Source organism: Chiloscyllium plagiosum, unplaced genomic scaffold (assembly GCF_037043375.1).
Source record: "Chiloscyllium plagiosum isolate Xiang-an unplaced genomic scaffold, Cpla_swu_hap1 HiC_scaffold_27, whole genome shotgun sequence".
NCBI classification, from domain to species: Eukaryota; Metazoa; Chordata; class Chondrichthyes; order Orectolobiformes; family Hemiscylliidae; genus Chiloscyllium; species Chiloscyllium plagiosum.
The window spans coordinates 47,448,761-47,471,879 of NW_028270165.1; the positions used below are offsets into that span (position 1 = coordinate 47,448,761).

Consider the following 23,119-nt stretch of genomic DNA (forward strand, 5'->3'; position numbering starts at 1 on the left):
GTTTAGTTTGGAATCCTGGTCGGCCTGGACGAATTGGACCAAAGTGTCTGTTTCTGTGCTGCATACCTTTACTGAAACCAGTAGAATTATGAAAGGGGCATGACAGGATAGATGTAGATAAAATGCTCCTTTATGGGGAGGGTCATACAATCCCAACAATGTGGAAGCAGAACATTCAGCCCATCTATTCCTCTCTGGCCCTCTGAACAGTATCCCAACCATACCCAACCCCTTACTGCGTATTCCCCATGGCCAAGCCACCCTAACCTGTACATCCCTGGTCACTATGGGTAATTTAGCACGGCCAATTCTCCCTAACCTACACCCGAATCTATAACTTACCTTCTCAAGAATGTAATTTAAATGCAGAGCTTTTCTAAGAAAAATGTCAGTCTGACTCAACATTGGGACACAGACAGAATTCACACCTATTGTCTCTACTTATAAATAGGGCAACGTCTCTTCGAAATGTAGATTCATTTAGATATAACTGCGTCACTTTACATATTATGATATCCCTTTGAATGTGCCCACATCCCTTTGAAATGTAATCTCGTCTATTTAAACCTCTTTATTTGCAGAAGTAGCCCGTTAAAATGTCCATGTCCCTCTAAAATGCAGATTTCCCCCTTTAGATATGACGCCGTTCCGTTAGATGTCGGAATAACTGTTTAAATTGAGCCGTGAGCTTTCCCAATGTAGGCAGGGCTCCTGGAAACGTGGCAGTGTCCCCCCTGCAGCTGCAGAGCGAGACAGGAGAGTTTGTTTTTGTGAATGAGCAGTTGTAGCGTGAGGTGGCTGTTGCTTGGTGACGGTGAGGCTCCCCGGCCCCGCCCATCCCCCCGTGCAGACGTCACGCGGGGGCGAAGGCGGTTGGGAGGAGAAGTCGCTCGAGCGGGGAAGCAGCGGGAGGGCGGCCGTTAGGAAAATGGCGCCGTGCGGCTCGGGGCAGACACCCGTCACTGGGCACCGCCGCCTTCCTGGTGCAGCTGCTGTGTCACGGCCACACCGGCCGGCTGTACAGCAGGCAGGAGCCGGTGAGCATTCTGGAGGCGGATGGGGTTAAGGACCTGCTTGGGAACTCGTCGGCCTCCTGGGTGGTGGAGTTCTACTGGTCGTGGGGCGGCCCCTGTGTCAACTATGGGGCCACCTGGAAGGTACTGGGCCCGGGAGGTGAAAGGTGAGGCAGGTTGTGGGGGGGACGGAGGGGAAGGAATGTGGGGCCTGTCCTGTCATAGTGACATTTTACACTCACTTTCCATCTGCTTTTACTGGCGCTTGTGCTGTTTCCCCCTCACTGTGTGTTTAATCCTTGTGCTGTTTACCCCCTAACTGTTTGGTTTAATCCTTGTGCTGTTTACCCCTCAGTGTGTGTTTAATCCTTGTGCTGTTTACCCCTCACTGTGTGTTTAATCCTTGTGCTGTTTGCCCCTCACTGTGTGTTTAATCCTTGTGCTGTTTACCCCTCAGTGTGTGTTTAATCCTTGTGCTGTTTACCCCTCACTGTTTGTTTAATCCTTGTGCTGTTTACTCCTCACTGTTTGGTTTAATCCTTGTGCTGTTTGCCCTCAACCACACTGCTGTGGGTCTGGAGAACTCAGTGTTGAGTCCTCCGGGCTGTTGACTACTCAGACAGAAGATGAGGTTTTGTTCCTCCAATTTGTGGTTTGGTTTGTTGTGGTAATGGAGGAAGCCAAAGATAGTCATGTCAGAAGGGGAGTGGGAAGGGGCATTAAAATGGGAAGTCCGCTCAGCCTCCGCGGACCCAGCTGGGATGCTCAGTTCCCCAAGTTTACGCTCGCTTTCCCCGATGTAGAGAAGACCACAATTGGCAAAGCACAGCAGGTCAAGCAGCATCCGACCAGTAGGACAGTCGAAGTTTTGGGCACGAGCCCTTCATCAGGAATGATGCATGGATGTTCAGAGGGGCATCAGTGTCCTTCTGTGCCAGTTGTCAGACAGGTGCAGCAGGCAATGAGCAAGGCAAGTGGTGTATTAGCAAGAGGAATTAAGTTCAGAAGTGGGGATTTCTTCCTTCAGTTAGGGGGTCATTGAATATATTCAAGGCTGAGTTCATCTGATTTTTATGTGAATGTTTATGGGGAAAGCAAGAAAATGGTTTTAAGACTAGTATAGGACCGAGTTACAGAGCTATGCAGCACAGAAACAGACCCTTCAGTCCAACTAGTCCATGCTGACTATGTTCTCAAACTAAACCAGTCCCACCTGCCAGTGTTTTGGCCCATATCCCTCCAAACCTTTCATATTCCTGAACTTATCCAAATGTCTTTTAAACGTCGTTACTGTACCTGCATCCATCACTTCCCCTAGACATTTAGTCCGCATGTGCACCACTTTGTATAAAAAAAATTGTGCCCTTCAAGTCTTTTTAAAATCTTTCTCCTGTCACCATCAAAATTTGCTCCCTAATCTTGAAACCCCAACCCTAGGGGAAGGACACCCGTCGTTCACCTCATCTCTCCCCTCATGATTTTATAAACCTTGATAAGGTCACATCTCCACCTCCTATGCGCCAGTGAAAAAGTTCCAGCCCATCCACCTAGATGCAGGTAGGTCCATAACCAGTCATGATCGGTTCAATGCTGGTCCCAATTCTCTCGGTGTCCAGGATAGCAAGAGACCACAAGACATAGGAGCAGAAATTAGGCCACCAGGTCTGCTCATTCCATTCAATCGTGGCTGATAAGTTTCTCAGTTACATTCTTCTGCTAGAAGCAAAGTGAAAATGGAGGGAGTGAGTGTGGGATGGAGATTTTTAGCTTCCAGGGAATAAGAGAGGAAAGAGTTCACTATAAATTGGAATTTATGGGATCGGCTGATGAACCGAGGAGTGTCAGTTGGAGTTTAATTTAGAGAAATTAGAGATTTGCATTTTGGTCAAGCGATCCAGGCAGGACTGACACAGTTAAGGGCAGAATAAAGAAACCTTGGAGTGCTGGAGTCTCAGGTGGACAGAGTAGTGAAGGCGGCGTTTGGTTTGCTTTCCTTCATTGCTCATAGCATTGAGTATAGAAGTTGTGAGATCATGTTATGCACACTTCCCACTCGAACGTGTTATCTAACTGCTTAACTGTTTTTAGTGAATATAATACACACCTCCCGCCGCTGCCATAACGTGGTTTGTTTGGAAGCCCTAACTTTCAGAGCGATTAGATTTATTTTAGATTTTATTACTTAGTGTGGAAACAGGCCCTTCAGCCCAAACCGACCCTTCGAAGAGCAACCCACCCAGACCCATTCCACAACATTTACCCCTTCACCTAACACTACAGGCAAATTAGCATGGCCACTTCACCTAACCTGCACATCTTTGGACTGTGGGAGGAAACCCACGCAGACACTGGGAAAATGTGCAAACTCCACACTGACAGTTGCCCGAGGTGGGAATTGAACCCGGATCTCTGGCACTCTGAAGTGCTGCTGCTGCTGCTTCAGGTGGTTGTGGGGAATAAGATCATGATTAGACTATTTATAGCCAATAGAGTCCAGTTCATGGAGATGTGATACATTAAACAATTTAGATTAAATCTTTCATCTTTTAGAATGGGGTTCTGTTCTTTGGTATGTTAATCCCAGAACCTGTTTTCAGTAACTTTCTCAACAACGTAATTTAAATGCAGAGCTTTTCTATCAAAAATGTCAGGCTGACTCGACATTGGGACCCAGACAGAATTCACACCTATTGGTGGGTAGGCTGGGACTTTTTTCACTGGAGCACAGGAGGTTGAAAGGTGAAGGTATTGGGTGCCTCATTAGCAAGTTTGCAGATGACATTCAGATTGATGGAATATCAGATAGTGAAGGGGACTGTCAGACGATACCGCAGAATGTAGATTGGAGTGTTGGGAAGAGAAATGGCAGATGGAGTTCAATCCAGACAAATGCAAGGTGATGCATTTTGGAAGATGCAATTCAAGAGCGAGCTATACAGTAAATGGAAAGGTCCTAGAGGAAATTGATGTACAGAGAGATCTGTGTGTTCAGGTCTATTGTTCTCTGAAGGTGGCAACGCATGTCAGTAGAGTGGTCAAGGCAGTATACAACACGTGTTCCATCATCGGACGGATTGAGTAAAAGGGCTGGCAGGTCATGTTAAAGTTATATAAGATTTTGGTTTGGCGCATTTGGAATACTGCGTACAATTCCAATCGCCAGATTTCCAAAAGGATGTGGATACTTTTGGAGAGAGTGCAGAGGAGGTTCACCAGGATGTTGCCTGTTATGGAGAGCGCGAGCTATAAGGAGAGATTGAGTAGATTAGGATTATTTTCATTGGAAATAAGGAGGTTGCGGGGGGGTCCTGATTGAGGCCTAAAAACCATGAGGGGTGTAAACAGGGGTGGATAGTAAGAATTATTTTCCCAGAGGGGAAGACTTAATTACTCAGGGTCACGAGTTCAAAGTGAGGGGGGAAAGGTTTGAGGGAGATATACATGAAAAGTTCTTTACACAGGGTGGCGGGCGCCTCGAATGCATCGCCAGTGGAGGCAGTAGGGGTGGGATCGATAGCGTCATTTAAGATGTATCTAGACAGAGACATGAATCGGCAGGGAGCAGAGGGATACAGATCCTTAGAAAATATGCGGCAGGTTTAGATAGAGTATCTCGATCAGCATAGCCTTGGAGGGCTGAAGGGCCTGTTCCTGTGCTGTAAGGTTCATTGCTCTCTTTATCGAGGTTTACAAAACCATGAGGGGCGTAGATAAGGTGATTGGCATGTGTCGTTTCAAGATTAGGCTGCAAATTAAGGTGAGAGGAGAAAGATTTTAAAAAACACATAAGGAGCACCTTTTTTTTAAACAGTGGTTTGTGTGGAATGAATGTCCAGAGGAAATGGTGGATGCAGGTTGAGTAACAACGTTTAAAAGACATTTGGATAAGTACATGAATAGGAAAGGTTCAGAGGAATATGGGCCAAACCCAGGCAGGTGGGACTAGTTTAGTTTGTGAATATAGTCAGCATGGACTAGTTGGGTTAAAGGGTCTGTTCTGTGCTGTATGACTCTAACTGTTCTGTACTGGTCTTAAAACCATTTTACTTGCCTTCCCCCATAAACATCCACTTCATGGTTGTTCCAAAATCAGATGAACTCAGCCTTGAATATATTCAATGTCCCCCTAACTGCAGGAAGACATCCCTACTTCTGAAATCAATTCCTCTTGCTAATATACCTCTTGCCTTGCTGATTGCTTGCTGCATCCGTCTGACAACTGGCAGTGACTGGTGTGGAAGGATGCTGAGGCCACTTTTTACGTCCACACATCATTTCTGAGGAAGGGCTTGTGCCTGAAACGTCGATTCTCCTGCTCCTCGGATGCTGTCTGACCTCCTGTGCTTTTCCAGTGCCACACTTTTCGACTCTCATCTCCAGCATCTGCAGTCCTCACTTTCTCCCCATCCCAATATGTCACCATTTGAACAACGTACCTCCTTTTGGCAGTTATTTTTTCATAACCGAGATTATAACTTCACACTGTGGGACTGCATTTGCTGTGCGTTTGCCAATTGAGACACAGACCTGGACCAACGTTTCCCGACTCTGTCCCCTCCCTGGATTCACTCGCTTTCTTTTCAGTTGCTGCAAGTCAACAATTTAACCCCAGAATGAAAAAATGAAATGGTAAAGACAGTGCCGTACTCACAGATGGCGGATAGAGGAAGGAAGCTGCAGTCTGAGGTGAAGCTCGATCTTCATTTGGAGAGAAGCAGCAGCTTCAGAACCTGATGGTCCATCTTCCGCATTCAGACAATTGGGGAGTTCTGATTGGCAGGAGGACCAGGCTCCTTGTCTGGCTTCTCATTGGTCCATTTGAAGAAGGGTTTGCACTGTTTCTGTAGACAGAGCATGCGCGGCTTTTGCTGAACCAGCATAGAGTCAGAAGTGTACAGCATGGAAACAGACCCTTCGGTCCAACCCGTCCATGCCGACCAGATATCCCAACCCAATCTAGTCCCGCCCCTCAACACCTGGCCCACATCCCTCCAAACCTTTCCTATTCATATACCCATTCAAATGCCTCTTAATTGTTGCATTCGTACCAGCCTCCACCACTTCCTCTGGCAGCTCATTGCATACACGTACCACCCTCTGTGTGAAAAAATTGCCCCATAGGTCTCTTTTATATCTTTCCCCTCTCACCCTAAACCTATGCCCTCTAGTTCTGGACTCCCCAACCCAAGGGAAAAAACTTTGTCTATTTATCTTGTCCATGCCCCTCATAATTTTGTAAATCTTTATAAGGTCAGCCCTCAGCCTCTGACACTCCAGGGAAAACAGCCCCAGCCTGTTCAGCCTCTCCCTCTAACTGTACCTCTTATGCTCGCATCCAAGTCATTTATGTAAATGACAAAAATAGAGGACCGAGCACCGATCCTTGTGGCACTCCATTGGTCGCAGACCTCCAGTCTGAAAAACAACCCTCCACCACCACCCTCTGTCTTCTACCTTTGAGCCAGTTCTGTATCCAAATGGCTAGTTCTCTCTGTATTCCTTGAGATCTCACCTTGCTAATCAGTTTCCCATGGGGAACATTGTCAAACGCCTTACTGAAGTCCATATAGATCACATTACTGCTCTGCCTTCCTCAATCCTCTTTGTTACTTCCTCAAAAAACTCAATCAAGTTTGTGAGACATGATTTCCCACACAAAAAGCCATGTTGACTATCCCTAATCAGTCCTTGCCTTTTCAAATACATGTACATCCTGTCCCTCAGGATTCCCTCCAACAATGTGCCCACCACTGATGTCAGGCTCACTGGTCTAAAGTTCCCTGGCTTGTCCTTACCACCTTTCTTAAACAGTGGCACCACATTAGCCAACCTCCAGTCTTCTGGCACCTCACCTGATATGCACAGTATGCTGTATGGAGATGCTGTTCCTGATGGATTTAAAGTGTCCAAATGCCACAATTTCAACCCCCCCCCCCCCCCCCCAGTCACTTGACATAACCGTGCAGGGTCCTCGCTATTTTTGATGCTCATGTTACCTAGAACCCTCATGATTATATCAATCTCAATGAGGTCACCCCTCAACCTCCTGTGCTCCAGTGAAGAGAGTCTCAGCCTCTCCTTATAACTCAAACCCTCCAGTCCTGGCAACATCCTGGTAAATCTTTACTGAACCCTCTGTAATAGTATTCTTCCTATTACAGGGCCACCAGAAGCGTTCTCAGTACTCTACAAGTGGCTTCACCAACATCCTGTATAACTTCTAAATGATGTCCCAACTCCTTTATTCAATGGTGTGAACAAATAAGGTAAGTGGGCTGAATGCCTTGTGAAGCACCCTTCCAACCAGTGATGCAACTTTCAATGAAGTATGTACCTGAACCCCTCCCTCTCTTCCCCCCCCCCCCCATATCCCTCTGTACAAGTCCTGCCCTTATTTTAGGAAAATGCAACCCCTCACTTTTATCTATACCTCTCTCATACGTACGCTCTCTCTCAGATGTACACACACCCTCTCACAGGCTTCTCCTCCATCACACTCCATTTACAAAGCATGTGCACACACACACGCGCGCACACACATATAACGATGGGGTGCATTTGCAGAATAATATTTACAGATATATTCAATTTTGCACAAAAAGCGCACAACATGCAGGTAGTCAGTCCATATAATATTTTATAAATTCCTAGTTTCGAAATAGAACCAGTCTGATTTAAGATTGGGATACTGACTCACCGTTCATGCATTGTCTGGGCTGAGCTGTCACCTGTTTTTAAAAAAAACCTCAAGTGATCTTGAGAATACGACTTAATAATAGTTCTGCGATCTACACATTAATGAAATAAAACCTGCAACCCATTCTAAAAGATGAAAGACTTAACAGCAATCTATATTTGTCAATATATCATATCAGTTGCATGACACAGATCTTTTGCTCTTAACTCTGTGTCTTATGATCCTGCTCCACAGCTACCCGATGAAGGAGCAGCACTCCGAAAGCTAGTGCTTCCAAAGAAACCTGTTGGACTATAACCCGGTGTTGTGATTTTTAAACCTTGTCCCACCTAGTCTAACAGCAGTATTTCCACCTCCTTTCTAATGAACACAACCCATACTTCCCAGTGCTGCCAGTAAACTGCCGATGAAACGATGCAGTGCCTGCACTCCCGAAAAATTTAAACTTCTAACGAAACCAGCTACTCAGTCACTGCTCCATCTGATACACAACATTGGAAACTTAGTACAGGAGGCTGCAAGAAATGAGCAGCTTTAAAACAAAAACCACTTGGAGCTCTAAGCTTTCAATGAGAGTCTGAGTCCGGCAGAACGTTCAGGTAACCTTTATTGTGTCCCAACATTGTTACAGCTTCAGATGCCCCCAGCAAAGATCACTTTTATCTAAGTCACAATGTTTAAACCCAAATGGAGCATATAAGTGCAAAGTTACTTTCAACCATTTAATAAAACACTGCAAATTTTATTTCATATGAAAATACATTCATTTTATAATTTGGATAAGATCTTTACAAAGGAAATATACTAAACAAAATAGCTTTCCTGGGTATCAATATTGACGACAGTTATGCAGCTATTATTTGGCAATTGACCAACTAATTGAAATAATTTTAGAATAAATGAGCTGCTTCATTATTATATATTGAGATATTGCATATCTTGGCTCTCACCCAAGTATTCTCCGAAGAAAAAAATGCATCTGGATGGGGACATGAATAGGAAGAATTCAGAGGGATATGGGCCAAATGCTGGCAAATGGGTCACTAGATTAATTTAGCATATCTGGTTGGCCTGGACTGAAGGGTTTGTTTCTGTGTGCTCATTACAGACGCCCCTCTTCTGGGATCCCCATACCAGCTGTTATTTTCATGAAATAATCTGACAATTGTTGACTTCCATCAACCTATTCCATCCAGAGAAATTTCCTCTCCCTGCAAAGTGTGGTTCACGTTGGCAGTCCTCAGGAACACACTCTATAATGCGCAATGTTCTCAATACCTGTTTAACGTTCAGTGGGGAAACTATTTTCAGTCCAACAGGAAAACAGAATTCCTCCGAAATGTTTTTGGCAAATGCACTGCTCCCACGAGAGCTCATGGGCCCACAGTTCAAAGCTTTCAACAGCTTTTTTTTCTCATTTCCCCGCCTTCGCAGGATGCAGAATTTCTCCCACCAGAAATTGTTTGCCCTGAAAAAAATCCAGCAGGAACATGATTATGGAGCTATCAGTAAAAATGCTTCATTTGGCTCACCAAGGTTGGAAATGGAAGAACATTTCTGTTCAAAGTTACTGTTCGTTTGCCCTTTCAAAATTCCTTGAATTTAAGGTGTTCCATTGTAGCATTTATTTATGATCCATTAAAAGCAGTATCCAGTCTCATCTGAGTGAGGAACCGACTCAACAAGCGAAATAACTTTTCTGTCTGCTCTTTAGATGTGACAAACTCTCCCTCTCTGTTGATGCAACAGGATTACCAGAGCTGGAAGTACCACTCTCGGAATATAATTGCTGATTGACAGTTTACTTGAACTGTTTAACATAAGGATTTAAAAGCTGCTAGCCCGATCTCGCACAAAGCACTAAAACAAACTGTTCACCCGTGCCTGTGCAGAGGAGAAATTTCACTTGGAATAGATCACAAAATAAGAACTCTTACCAGACCCACAACTCATGTGTTTCCCACGGACAAAGTTAAACATCACACAACACCAGGTTATAATCCAGCAGGTTTGTTTGGAAGCACTAGCTTTTGGAGCGCCGCTCCTTCATTAGGTAATTGTGGAGAATGAGATCATGATCACAATTTATATCCAAAGGAGTCTAGGGTCATGGAAATGTGACACATCAAACAATTTTAGATTAAATCCTTCATCTTTTAGAATAGGTTTCTGCTCTTTGGTTTGTTAATCCCAGAACTTCTTTTTTGTTACCTTCTCCAGAATGTCATTCAAATGCAGAGCTTTTCTAACAATAAATGTGAATTCTGTCTGCGCCCGAATTTTGTCAGACTAACATTTTTCTTAGAGAAAAACTTGACATTTAAATTACATTTTTGAGAAGGTAATTTATAGATTAGGGTGTAGAGGTCAGGGTGGATAGGCTGTGCTAAATTACCCATAGTGACCAGGGATGTGAAACTGAGGGTGGATTGGCCATGGGAAATATGGAGTAAGGGGGTGGGTATGTGTGGGATGCTGTTCAGAGGGCCAGTGTGGAATAGATGGGCTGAATGGCCTGTTTCCACATTGTTGGGATTCTATGACTCCCACCACAAAGGAGCGTTTTATCTGCATCTATCCTGTCAAGCCCCTTTCAGAATTCTACTGGTTTCAATAAGATCACTTCTGGTTCAGAGAGGTAGACAGCACAGAAATAGACCCTTTGGTCCAACTCATCCATGGCGACCAGGGTTCCCAAACTAAACTAGCCTCACTTACCTGCGTTTGGCCCAAATCCCTCTAAACCTTTCTATTCATGTACCCATCCAAATGTCGTTTAGACTTTGTAAACGTACCTGCATTGACCACATCGTCAACAAGTTCATTCCACGTGTAAACCGCCCTCTGTCAAAACGTTGCCTCTCGGGTTCCTTTTAAATCTCTCTCCTCTCACTTTAAAGAAGTATGCCCCCTAGTCTTGAGCTCCCCAACTCTCAGGAAGAGCCTTTGCTATTCACCTTACCTCCACTCCTCATGATTTTATCAATCTCAATAATGTCACCCCCCCCAACCTCCTGTGCTCCAGTGAAAAAGGTCCCAGCCTCTCATTATAACTCAAACCCTCCAGTCCTGGCAACATCCTGATAAATCTTTACCGAACCCTCTCTAATAGTATTCTTCCTATTACAGGGACACGAGAACCATACTCAGTACTCTGAAAGTGGCCTCACCAACATCCTGTACAACCTCAACATGATGTCCCAACTCCTTAACTCAATGTGGTGAACAATGAAGGCAAGTATGCCAAATGCCTTCTTAACCACCCTGTCTCGCAGTGAAGCAACTTTGAAAGAACTGTGTACCTGAACCCCACCATGTCTCTCTCTTACAGCATGACACCGGGCCCTACCATTAACTGTACAAGTCCTGACTGTCCTTGCTTTAGCAAAATGCAAGCCCTTGCTTTTATTCATACCTCACTCATACACACGTGCTCTCTCAGACACGCACACATACACTCCCAACACACTCACAGGCATATACTCCATCACACTCTTATGTGCACTCATGCATAAACTCACATATCACTTTTTGGGCAAATTTGTATTGGCAGAATTATGTTTGCAGATACATTCAATTTTGCTCAAAAAGTGCACAGTCTGCAGGCAGTCAATCCATGTAATATTTTATAAATTCCTACTTTGGAAATAGAACCAGTCTGATTCAAAATTGGGACATTGACAGACTCGAACCTCACACCTTTATCGGGGCTGTCTGGGCTGAGTTGTCACTTTTTTAAAAAGAAAACTGAAGTCATCTTGAGAATGTGAATCAAAAGATGTTCTGGGATTTACATATTAATGAACTGAAACCTGCAACGCATTCTAAAAGGTGAAAGACTTAACAGGATATATTGAACAAACCAAGATTGCTATCAGTTGCATGACACTGTGATCTTTTGGTATAAAATCTGTGTCTTATGATCCTGCTCTACAGCTACCCGATGAAGCAGCAGTGCTCCAAAAGCTCACATTTCCAAATAAACCTATTGGACTATAACCTGGTGTTGTGTGATTTTTAACTTCATCCAGGCGAGTCCACCACCGGCTCTTCCACATCATTTCTAGTGAGCACAGCCCACACCTCCCAATGCTGCCAGTAAACTTTACAACGCCGATGAAATGACACACTATGCACTCCTGAAAAATTCCCAATTTCTAACGAAACTGGCTGCTCATTCACTGATCCATCTGATACGCCACATTGGAAGCTTAGTGCAGGAAGCTGAAAAAAATGAGCAGCTTTAAAACAAAAACCTTGGAGCTCAAAGCTTTCAATGAGAGTCTGAGCCGGGGGTAAATTCAGGTAACTTTTATTGAGATCCAACTTTGTTACAGCTTCAAACCCCCTCAGCAAAAAGGCAGAGAAAAAGTAGCTGCTTTTTAAACAGTTCAAGGTCAAAACGCACACGCTACCCCACCACCCCCCTATCTCACTTCTTTACTATTGGTGACCACCAAGTTGTCCCTTTGTAATTGGATCCTTGGTACAGCCTTAACCTGGAGGAAGTGTTGTCTCACTCAGCAATTTCAACCCATACCCTGTATCGCACCATCTGCTGCAGTGGGATTCAAACCCGGGAGCCCCTGGAACTGGGTTGGTAGTCCAGTCGATACTGGCACTCAACCATCGTGCCTTCAATCCCTCTGCGATGGTACATGAACTCCCTGGTGCCTCTGGAGGTTGGTAGAGCTGGTGAAGCCCTTCCCGCACAGGGGGCAGCTGAAGGGCCTCTCTCCTGTATGGACCCGCTGGAGGGTCAGCAGGTTGGAAGCCTGGGTAAATCTCTTCCCGCACCCGGGGCAACTGAAGGGCCTCTCCACCGTGTGGACCCGCTGGTGCCTCAACAGGGTGGAGGAATCGCTGAAGGCCTTCCTGCACACTGGGCAGCTGAAGGGCGTCTCCCCAGTGTGGATCCGCTGGTGGGTTAGCAGGGTGGAGGAAGTGCTGAAGCCCTTCCCGCAGACGGGACAGGGGAACGGGCTCTCCCTGGTGTGGCTGCGCCGATGAGTCTCCAGACAGACGGGACACAGAAGCTTTTCCTGCAGTCGCCACACTTCCATCGTTTCTCCACAGGGCTAGATTCCTCGGGTTTCTCCATGGCCGAAGCTTCAGTTACACACAAATGCGTGTGGAGCCCCTCCCCACCGTGAATTCCTCTTCCCAGGCCGTATAACTGTTTCAGGCTCAACACTCAGAGCGCTGCAACAGTAGGGTCTCTCATTCAGTCCCACTGATGCTGAAAACGTACTCAAACAGGAAACAAAACGCTTTGCTCCTTCTCACAGAATCATAGTTGAAAATCATTGCGGTCCCGATGGATTGAGTGACTGTCAGACATTGACGTCAAAGTGAGGACTGCAGACGCTGGAGAGTCAGTGTCGAAAAGTGTGCCGCTGGAAAAGCACAACAGGTCAGGCAGCATCTGAGGAGCAGGAGAGTCAATGTTTCGGGCATCAGCCCTTCATCTGTTGATTTTGAAGCTTCAGTCTTCAGATCTTCAAATACACTGTTAAAAACAGATTACAAAAGTCATCACTATCAGTGCAGGGTAGAAATTCAGAACAAGCAATTCTATTTTGTGTGGAATATTCTTTTCTTTTGTTGTTCCACAAAATTGAAAGCACTCCCACACCCTCTTCCCCCTCTGTTCTCACTCTGCTCTATCTAATTCTCCTAAAGGTGCTGATTCAGGATCTTACAGGGGCAGAAAAGCAAAAACGTCAAGACTGACATCTCTCTGAATTTTGGATACCTCCACCTGAAAGTTAATATCTTTAACAACACTGGGATCCTGCTGAGAGTGAGCAGGTCTGATTTAGGGAAGCAAAAAAAAAGTGTCAATTCAGGGTGAACCTGCAACGCAGCTTCTTGAGGAAGGACCAGACACAAAATGGTTAACGACCCCGAGAAGGTGGGAGTAAAATGAGACATCAAGGCATTAACACCGATACACTTCAGTCAAACCCTTCTGCTCGCAGCCAGGGCAAAACATGCTCTGAAAGTCCAGCCTTCACAACCACACTTCTGCTTCGACTGAAGACAATTGGAGTCACACAGCACGGAAACTGACCCTTTGGCCCAACCTGCCCAGATATCCTAAATTAATCTAGTTATGTTTGCCATCACTTGGCCTCTATATGGGCCGGGTGCTGGCAGCTGGGACTAAATTGGGTTGGCTATCTTGTCAGCAAGGACGGGTTGGACCGAATCGTTCCAAGGGTACGGAGGCGGTGACCAGAGAGACTGAGTTGAGTTGCTATAAATGTGTTTTGCTTATTGTTGATGTCTTTTGTAAGTGGATTGAAACCTTCCCTCCTCTTCATGCTACTGCTGAGACTGTGGTGAAGATTTTGTTTAAGGAAATAATTCCCCGCTTCAGTATACCTGCGTACATTAGCTCGGACAATGGACCAACTTTGTAGGTAATATTAACGGAGAACTCTGTTCCCAGCTTTGTATTTGTCAGCAACTGCATGGAGCTTATCCTCAGGCGGCCGGCCTTGTTGAATGTTTTAACCAGACTCAAGACTAAACTTGCCAAATTAATGGCCGAGTCTGGCCTCTCCTGGTTATGCTAATCCCTGTGGCCTTATTCCAGATGCGATCCATATCTGCGGGCAAGACATGACTGTCTCCAGTGACAGTCTCTCTGGTCACCGCCTCCGTACCCTTGGAACGATTCGGCACCCTTCTCAGTCCACGTCCACCACATGACCGAAGCAATGATTGGTTATGTTCTTGCTCTAACTAATGTTATGCGTGCCTTTCACTCCCAGGAGCGTGCGGCCTACAGCGATGTTCCCTCCCTTTCAGCCTTGTCACGGGTAGAACCTGGTTCGTTGGTGCTCGTCAAGAACTGGACTGGCAAAGGTCTCCAACCTCGTTGATGGCCCCTTCCATGTTTTACTTCCCACCCCTACGGCGGTCCCAGTCGCTGGGCGCTCAGCTTGGGTCCAACTGCACCGTTGTAAATTGATTGACCGCACCAATCAAAAGGGGGGAAGAGGAGGAGAGAATCCTGGATCTCAACAAAAGGAGTGGACCCTGTCCAGTTGGGTTTTGAATTTTGCTGTTGTTCTAATGTTAATCTTATTACAGATACTTGAACTAAGAGGAGGGACATTTGGGGATCTCCTCACCTTTCTGATCACGTACAACATCCTGATGGGGAAAGCCACTAACTATGGATGCGACCAGGAATGATCAGAGATTATCCACCACCCATGCTGAGGAGATGTCGTCCAGTGCACCGGACCAGACGCCCTTGACAAGTGGAACGTGTTGAAGATTGATTATTGCAATGGACTCTTACATCAGAAAGACCAGATGGTCCATCTGGACAGTAGAAATCAGTGACAGTTATCATGTCGTTACCATGTTTTTTTTAATTTTACCTGCAGACGCAAGCCTCATGAAGATAAAAATGATCAACCCTGTTATTATGGTAAATATGCCCAGGAACATTATCCCTTTTTGTAGGACGGGCCGACTCGAGAAAAGGGAATCCTGATAGGGGAAACTCCTCAATCCACAAACAACTTATTTATACAGGCCCATAGAACGCTCTTCACCCCAGAGGCAGTAGTATGTTACTCCTCTCTATCGGGAGATGACTTACTTGCCCCGTCTCCAGTCCCCGATTCCATTCTATTCATCAGACTCCCTACTGCCGACCCGGTGAAGAGATATATCACTTTCCAATACCTCGGGTCTGTGTATACAAACAGCTGGTCTAACACTGGCTGGGGTACAGCAGGCCTTATGCGGCACATGGACCTGGAACGGAACCCTTCCCTTGCACATTTATCGGCCTTTTCTCTTTTCAGAATCTGACACTGTCACCAAGACCATGTACAATAGAGCTAAGGGAGAGCCCAATGTGAACAGCATTCTGAAGACCATTGTCTCCCATACAGTGCGAGTGCTCGAATCCCTTGGCCCATTTTTACAACGCTCAAGCGACTCCTCTGTGCCACCGTGGGCGGCACGGTGGCACAGTGGTAGCACTGCTGCCTCACAGCGCCAGAGACCTGGGTTCAATTCCCGCCTCAGGCGACTGACTGTGTGGAGTTTGCACATTCTCCCTGTGTCTGCGTGGGTTTCCTCCGGGTGCTCCGGTTTCCTTCCACGGTCCAAAGAAGTGCAGGTCAGGTGAATTGACCATGGTAAATTGCCCGTAGTGTTCGGTAAGGGGTAGATGTGTAGGGGTATGGGTGGGTTGCGCTTCGGCAGGGTGGTGTGGACTGATAGGGGAAACTCCTAAATCCACAAACAACGTATTTATACAGGCCCACAGAACGCTATTCACCCCAGAGGCAGTAGTATGTTACTCCTCTCTATCGGGAGATGACTTACTTGCCTGTCCCCAGTCTCCAATTCCAATCTATTCATCACTGTTTCCACACTGTAAGTAATCTAATCTAAAACGTCGACCCTTTACTCCTGTAGATCTGACCAGACCCCCTGCTGTAACCTTTCAGTAACCTACTTTGACAAACTCTCCCTAATATACACCAAACCAGACTATTATTTCTTAAGGTAAAGGTAAAGCTACCAATTTCCTTGTCCTGGATGGCAAAGATGTCCCTCATAAGGTCACCATCGGAGCCCTTGTTCCCACAACAGTACCTTGTCCTGGCCAGTGGACAGGTCGATGGAACCTCCATCTGAGGAGGATGCAGCGGTCGGTGTCAGCCAACCTTGCTCCAACTGGAAGGATCCCAAGGGACTGGGTGACAATACAGGACACCCAATAGGCTGGGGAATCCAGAGTACCCTGAGGTTGGAACGATCGGCAGGAGTGACAAGTTAAAAGAACCGCAATTCCCTCTTTTGCGGCCTGACCATTTTTGGAAATAAGACTAAAGAGGCTCTGGAACAGAGTTAACAGGGATTATCAGACCTGTGTCTTTACTCTGTGCAGAATCGGCATGCCTTAGACTATATACTCGCCCGGGAGGGTGAGGTCTGCACCATTGTCCAAGATAAATGCACTATGAGCATTCCCGATCTCACTGGCAATATTCCTCAGATACAAGAAGAGATCCAGGCATTCCTTGACAGAATGACTGAAGAGACCAGTTGGGGAAACTGCAGATTGGGCTCATGGTACAATTGGCTTATCAATTTAGCTATGTTTGTTTGTCGGTATTGGTATTGTTGGGTATTTAATTGCTAGGCTTATGAGGTCCCTTTGTGATATAGATTTGCCCCAGAAGATGCTCCTTTTGCGATCCGATGGCTCACCCACACGTGTCGATGACGATGATAAATATGACCAGATGAGCTGCGAAGTTGGTGGTGTTGCTCTGCAGGATGTTGATGGCTGGACCACCTTGAAGGGCATTCGTTTGGATTAGCCTTCTCTTTCAGTGATCGCGGTGCAATCAAAGGGAGGAATGAGGGTGTGGGCATCTGGGTGAGAAAGTATATAGTCTTAAAACTTGCCTTTAAACATTCAGACTAAAATGTAATGCTGAATTGTTGAATACATTTACTGCACTAGAAAATAAACAGGCAGGAAGGCTCAGAAAGAGGAGAGAACTTAAAGATAGGGACACCTGGGCTCACCAAGTGATAACAGGATGCTGTGAGGCAATTAAGAACGTTTGCCTCAGCATCAGTGAATCTGTGTGAATAGGACACCAAGTGATAACATTCACAGCCGTTCCCTTGTGAGACCATTTTAGTGCTGAGGCTGTTGAATCCCGTAGAAAATTAACTCTTAGTGCTGATCTGCTATGGATTGAAATGAATTGCATTTTGGGACTTTATGATGATATTGAGTAGCCATTACTGGTTATTAAATACAAACTCTGTAAAAGGAAATATTGATAAAGCTTTACCTTACTTGCTGCAGCCGAAGCTCCAGCGGAGAAAACAGGCCGCGGGCACACTTCCGGCTTCTGGATGGCCACGCCCCCTGACCCTGGTCCCGCCCCCTCCTCCGCCAAGGCGACGCGTAAGACCCGCCCCTTCAGAACGCAGACCGTAAACCCCGCCCACCCAGGTGTATTTGGATGCACTGGCTTCTGGAGCGCTGCTTCTTCTGCCGGTAGGTGTGCTGCAGGATCATAAGACACAGAATTAATACCAAAACATCATAGTGTCATGCAACCGATGCAATATTTGGAACAAACCTGGACCGCTGCTTTGCTTTTAGAGTGGGTTGCAGGTTTCAGTTCCTCAATATATAAATTCCAGAACTTTAGATCAGATTCCCCACAGTATGGAAACAGGCCCTTCGGGACAACAAGTCCACACCGACCCGCCGAAGAGCAAAACACCCAGCCCCATTCCCCGTCACCAAACACTACGGAGCAATTTAGCTTGGCCAATTCACCCTAACCCGCACGTCTTTGGACTGTGGGAGGAAACCCACACAGACGCGGCCCCGGGGAGGGAATTGAACCGGGGGCTCTGGTGCTGTGAGGCAGCAGTGCTAACCACAAAAAAATGAGGAATAGGGATGCAAGGCAGGATTTCAGGGAGCTAGGGTGGAAACTGAGGGCAAGAACAAACAGAGTGGTTATCTCTGGTTTGTTGCCTCCTTTCCCAGGTATCTGACCCTTGTCTTTCGTGTCCTCCCGTACCCTTCCTGTTAGCCCTTGACCCCAGTCTCCTTTTTGTTATTTCTTCTACTGCCTCCACCATCAATTTGGCTTTCTGTTTCTGCTTCTCGTCTTCCCTTTTCACATACACTTTCTGTGCCTCACGTAACAGCTCTTCCATCTGTCTTTCACTCCATCCATCTAATTTCTGTAATTTCTTTTGTATGTCCAGCCATGATTTCGTTACAAACTGGACCTTTAAGAGTCCCTGTGCTATCTGATTATCGGGATCCATTCCCAAACACTTCCTTGTGGCCTCCTTGAGCCTTTTAAGAAATGCAGAAGTGGTTCCATCCTTCTCTTGTCGTACTTCAAAGTCCTTAACAAAGTTTTATGATCTTGGTGCCGCCTCTTTAATTCCTAATATTCCCATTTCTCATAGATCCCGCATTGACTCCCTATCTTCTCTGTCATTATTTTCCAAATGAGGGTCAACATTTGGGAATTTCTGTTCTGCTGGGGCCCCTTCTTCCCCAACTGCGTGCCTCTATTCCCATTCCTATAAAGCTGCTCTCCTAATCATACCTCGTTCTTCCCCTGAAAATAACGTTCCTAAAATTGCCATCAGTTCTCCCCAGGTATATAAATTAGGCCCTAGGAATTGCTCTAATTGTTCTTCTCGTCCAACCGGATCCTCTATTAAACTTTTCATTTCCTTTGTAAAGACCCTAACTTCACTGCTCGTTAAGGGAGCGTTTACATATCCGATTGTACCTTCCCCAATCGGAACCTCTCATAAGGGACATAATTTTACATTTTCCATTATCTCTGCCCCTCCTTTACATGTGGTGGCTCGAGTGACTCTGCCCCCCCCAGGTTCTGCATCTTTTAGTTCAGAGTCCGTTCCCATTTCTGTGTCTGGACAGGGTTCTACTTCGGGAGCTGTAGGCTCGTTCCGGGGAGTAGTATATGGGGCGGCAAACACGTTAAGGGATCCCATTGTGGCTTCCCTTGTTCATTCTTTTTCTGTTCTTTCCCTGATTCCTCCCTATTCATGGGACATAATTTTACTCCCGCGCTCCCTATCCAACAAACCGCATAATCAGACTCTTTTTGACTGTACGCTTCTTTCCGATTGACAAATATATTAAGATCTTGACACAGCCAATCCTCATCGGACCCATATTTGGGCCAAAAAATACCAGGCGCCTTAATATTTTATCTAGTCCAGACAAAACAACAATAGTTTACCATTGTAGCTTTATCTTTCCCCCGCGTCCGGGAGTTGTGTTCCCAATTTCCCAACATTCTCCCCAAAGGACTGTCGGGTGAAATATATTCCCCTTTAACGTTATTTACTGATCGATCGTTACCCAGCCAACTCCCCGTGCCTCCCATTGTTGCTAATTTAATTAATCTTAACGAGGTCCGGTGTCACCTTCTTCCACACCCCCTTTAGGGTCCTGACTAGACACCTTACTCGTCCAATTAATCTGATTAACTATATGCTTTTTGAGACTTCAACTGTTCTCCATAAATCACTTTTATGTAAGGATAAAAGAGATTAGTTAGAAACTGATAGTAAGGCAGTCATGACCTGTAAAAAGAACAGGAGTTAACATTTTATTTCATTATCTGTAAAATCCTTAACGTTAAGAGAAATCATGTTAAAATTTCCATAGTAGAAATCAGATTCAAAACAGTCCCGGATCTCAAGCTCCAGGGAACAAAGCAGAAACATTCAATCACCAACAAACAAATGTGCATTCAAACCAAATCAGACCGGGTTAAACTTTCTAGTTGCTGTACAGCTCTTTCTCTCTCTCACACACACATAGACACCGTGTCTCACAGACACTTTGAGCTTTCCGCAACGGCTCCTCTAGCTTTTGAATATTCATCTGGATGTCTGGTCATAAGTTAGTTATGAAGGGCATCCTCAGTAGCCCTTCAACTACTAGCCCTTCTGACACTGGCTGTTTTCCATTGACATATGCTTAATTTTATATATCACCAATTCCCCATACTTTTATATGTCCTGACCACCAAGGCAAGACATAAAAGGTCTCTCTTCCGACCTTGGTCTGTGCACAGAGTTACCTGGTCATTTCGGTGCGCCCCGTCCCGCAGCAATTCTTGCAGCAAATACCGCTGCCCCCGGTCACCCGGATATATCCTTTAAGACCTTTCCCTACCCGGGTCCTGTGCACAAGAGCTGCCCGACCTAACCCGCCGCGTCTGCCCGCCTTGTTTCCAGGGTCTCCCAGTCCGGATCGTACTCGCCCAAACCGCGAACGACAAGCAAGGGAGTCGGAGATCACCGAAATCGGCGAGGTGCACCTCCCCGGTCATCCCAAGAGTGTCGAGCGGTCTGAGTCCTGGATCCCGGAACGAGGCCCCCAATTGTGAGAAACAGAACTCACTCACAAATCAATCAGCCTGAGACAAATCAATCTTGGAAACAAGAACAATTTATTACAGTCTTCTAAGTACTGGACGCTTCTGCAATCAAGCAGAAATGCGCGCCAAAACAGAGCATGTTAGCTTTCTTATTCAGTTTACAAATTGCGGAATCACTTTATTGCGGAATCAGTATACTTCAGCTTCATTGTGAAATACCCCTGCTGCTTCTTTTTGTGGTCAACTACAACACTTTAAAGTTATTTCCAAGCTTAAAACTATTTTCTTTAAAAGACCCTCTATATTTATTAAAGTCGTAGCCTTATGTATGCTACATGCTACAAGAATTCCGCTTCCCTTCCCCCTACTACACCCCCTCACCCATTTGCAAAAACAACATTTCTAATCTCCCACAGAAAGAGGGATAGGGATGTAAGGCAGGATTTCAGGGAGCTCAGGTGGAAGCTGAGGGCTAGAACAAACAGAGTGGTTATCTCTGGTTTGTTACCCATGCCACATGATAGCAAGGCAAGGAATAGGGATATATATCAGCTGAACACGTGGCTGCAAGGATGGTGCAGGAGGGAGGGTTTCAGGTTTTTGGATAATTGGGGCTCATTCTGGGGAAGGTGGGACTTGTACAAACAGGACAGTCTTCACTTGAACCAGAGGGGTACTAATATCCTGGGTGGGAAATTTGCTGGTGCTATTCGGGTGGGTTTAAACTAGCTCAGCAGGGGGATGGGAACCGGGGGGTGTAGCTGTAATGCACAGGAGGATGAGAGTAGGAAGGACAGGGACTGGATTTCAGGGTCACAGGAATGTGCTGGTAGACAGTGAAGTGATTTGAAGTGTGTCTACTTCAACGCCAGAGTATCCGCAATAAGGTAGGTGAGCTTGCAGCACGGATAGGTACCTGGGACTTGGATGTTGTGGCCATTTCGGAGACATGGAGAGAGCAGGGTGAGGAATGGATGTTGCAGGTTCCAGGGTTTTGATCTTTCATTAAGAACAGCCAAGGCGGTAAAAGAGGGAGAGGCGTGGCCTTGTTAGTCAAGGATAGTATAACGGTGGCTGACAGAACTTTTGATGAGAACTCATCTACTCAGGTAATGTGGGCTGAGGTTAGAAACAGGAGAGGAGAGGTCACACTGCTTGGAGTTTTTTTATAGGCCTCCGCAGAGATCCAGGGAGGTGGAAGAGGGGATTAGCAAAATTATTCTGGGTAGGAGTGAAAGGAACAGGGTGGTCATTATGGGGGACTTTAACTTCCTTAACATTGACTGGAAATGCTTTCACTCTAGTACTTCGTATGGATCAGTTTTTGTCCAGTGTGCGCAGGAGGGCTTTCTGACACAGTATGTCGAAGGCCGACAAGAGGGGAGGTCACTCTGGATCTGGTGCTTGGCAAATGAACCAGGCCAGATGTTTGATTTAGTGGAAGGTGAACACTTTGGAGAGAGTGACCATAATTCAGTTAGGTTTCATTTAGCGATGTAAAGGGATAGGAACATGCCGCAGGTCAAGAGTTATCGATGGGGCAAGGGCAATTATAATGCAATTAGGCAAGACTTAGGATGCATAGAATAGGGTAGCAAAATGCAGGGAATGGGAACAATTGAAATGTGGAGCTGGTTTAAGGAACAGATATAGTGTGTCCTTGATAGGTATGTCCCTGTCAGGCAGGAAGTGATAAGGTAAGGGAACCGTGGTTTACAACAGAAATTGCATCTCTTGTTACAAAGAAGAAGGAGGCTTATGTGTTGATGAGGCAAGATGGTTCAGATGAGGCGATGGAGAGTCACAGATTAGCTAGGAAGGATTTCAAGAGAGAGTTAAGAGGAATGAGAGGACATGAGCAGTCCTTAACAAATAGAATAAAGGAGAACCCTAAAGCTTTCTATAGGTATGTGAGGAATAAAAGGATGATTAGGGTAGGAATAGGGCTAATCAAAGACAGAAGTGGGAAGTTGAATGTGGGCCCTGTGGAGATTGGAGAAGTGTTAATGAATATCTCTCATCGGTCTTCACTCAGGAAAAGGAGAATATTGTAGAGGAGAAGAATGAGGTACGAGATATTAGACTCGAAAGGATCAAGGTTAGTTGCACACAGGTGTTATCAATTCTAGAAGGAGTGAAAGTAGACAAGTGCCCTGAGCCCGATGGGATTTATCCGAGGTTTCTCTGGGAAGCGAGGGAGGAGATAGCAGAGCCTTTGGCTTTGATATTTGAGTTGTTATTGTCTCCAGGCTTAGTACCAGAGTGGAGGATTGCAAATGTTGTGCCCTTGTTCAAGAAGGGCAGCAGAGATGACCCAGGTAATTATAGACCAGTGAGCCTTACTTCTGTTGAAGGAAAGCTTTTGGAAAGGAATATTAGAGATCGGATTTATAATCATCTAGCAAGCAACAATTTGATTTCAGATAGTCAACATGGTTTCATCAAGGGCAGATCGT

General features: G+C 45.8%; 1 protein-coding gene and 1 long non-coding RNA gene across 2 annotated transcripts in view; one reads left to right on the plus strand and one right to left on the minus strand.

Moving 5' to 3' along the window:
- Positions 1–23,119, minus strand: part of LOC148143911 (uncharacterized) — a 384,436-nt gene that overhangs the window by 54,219 nt on the left and 307,098 nt on the right. The window lies entirely within an intron of this gene.
- Positions 942–11,689, plus strand: LOC148143913 (uncharacterized). Its single transcript, XR_015751366.1, has 3 exons — positions 942–1,037; positions 7,175–7,279; positions 10,840–11,689. It is a non-coding gene; the product is annotated as an uncharacterized LOC148143913 (long non-coding RNA).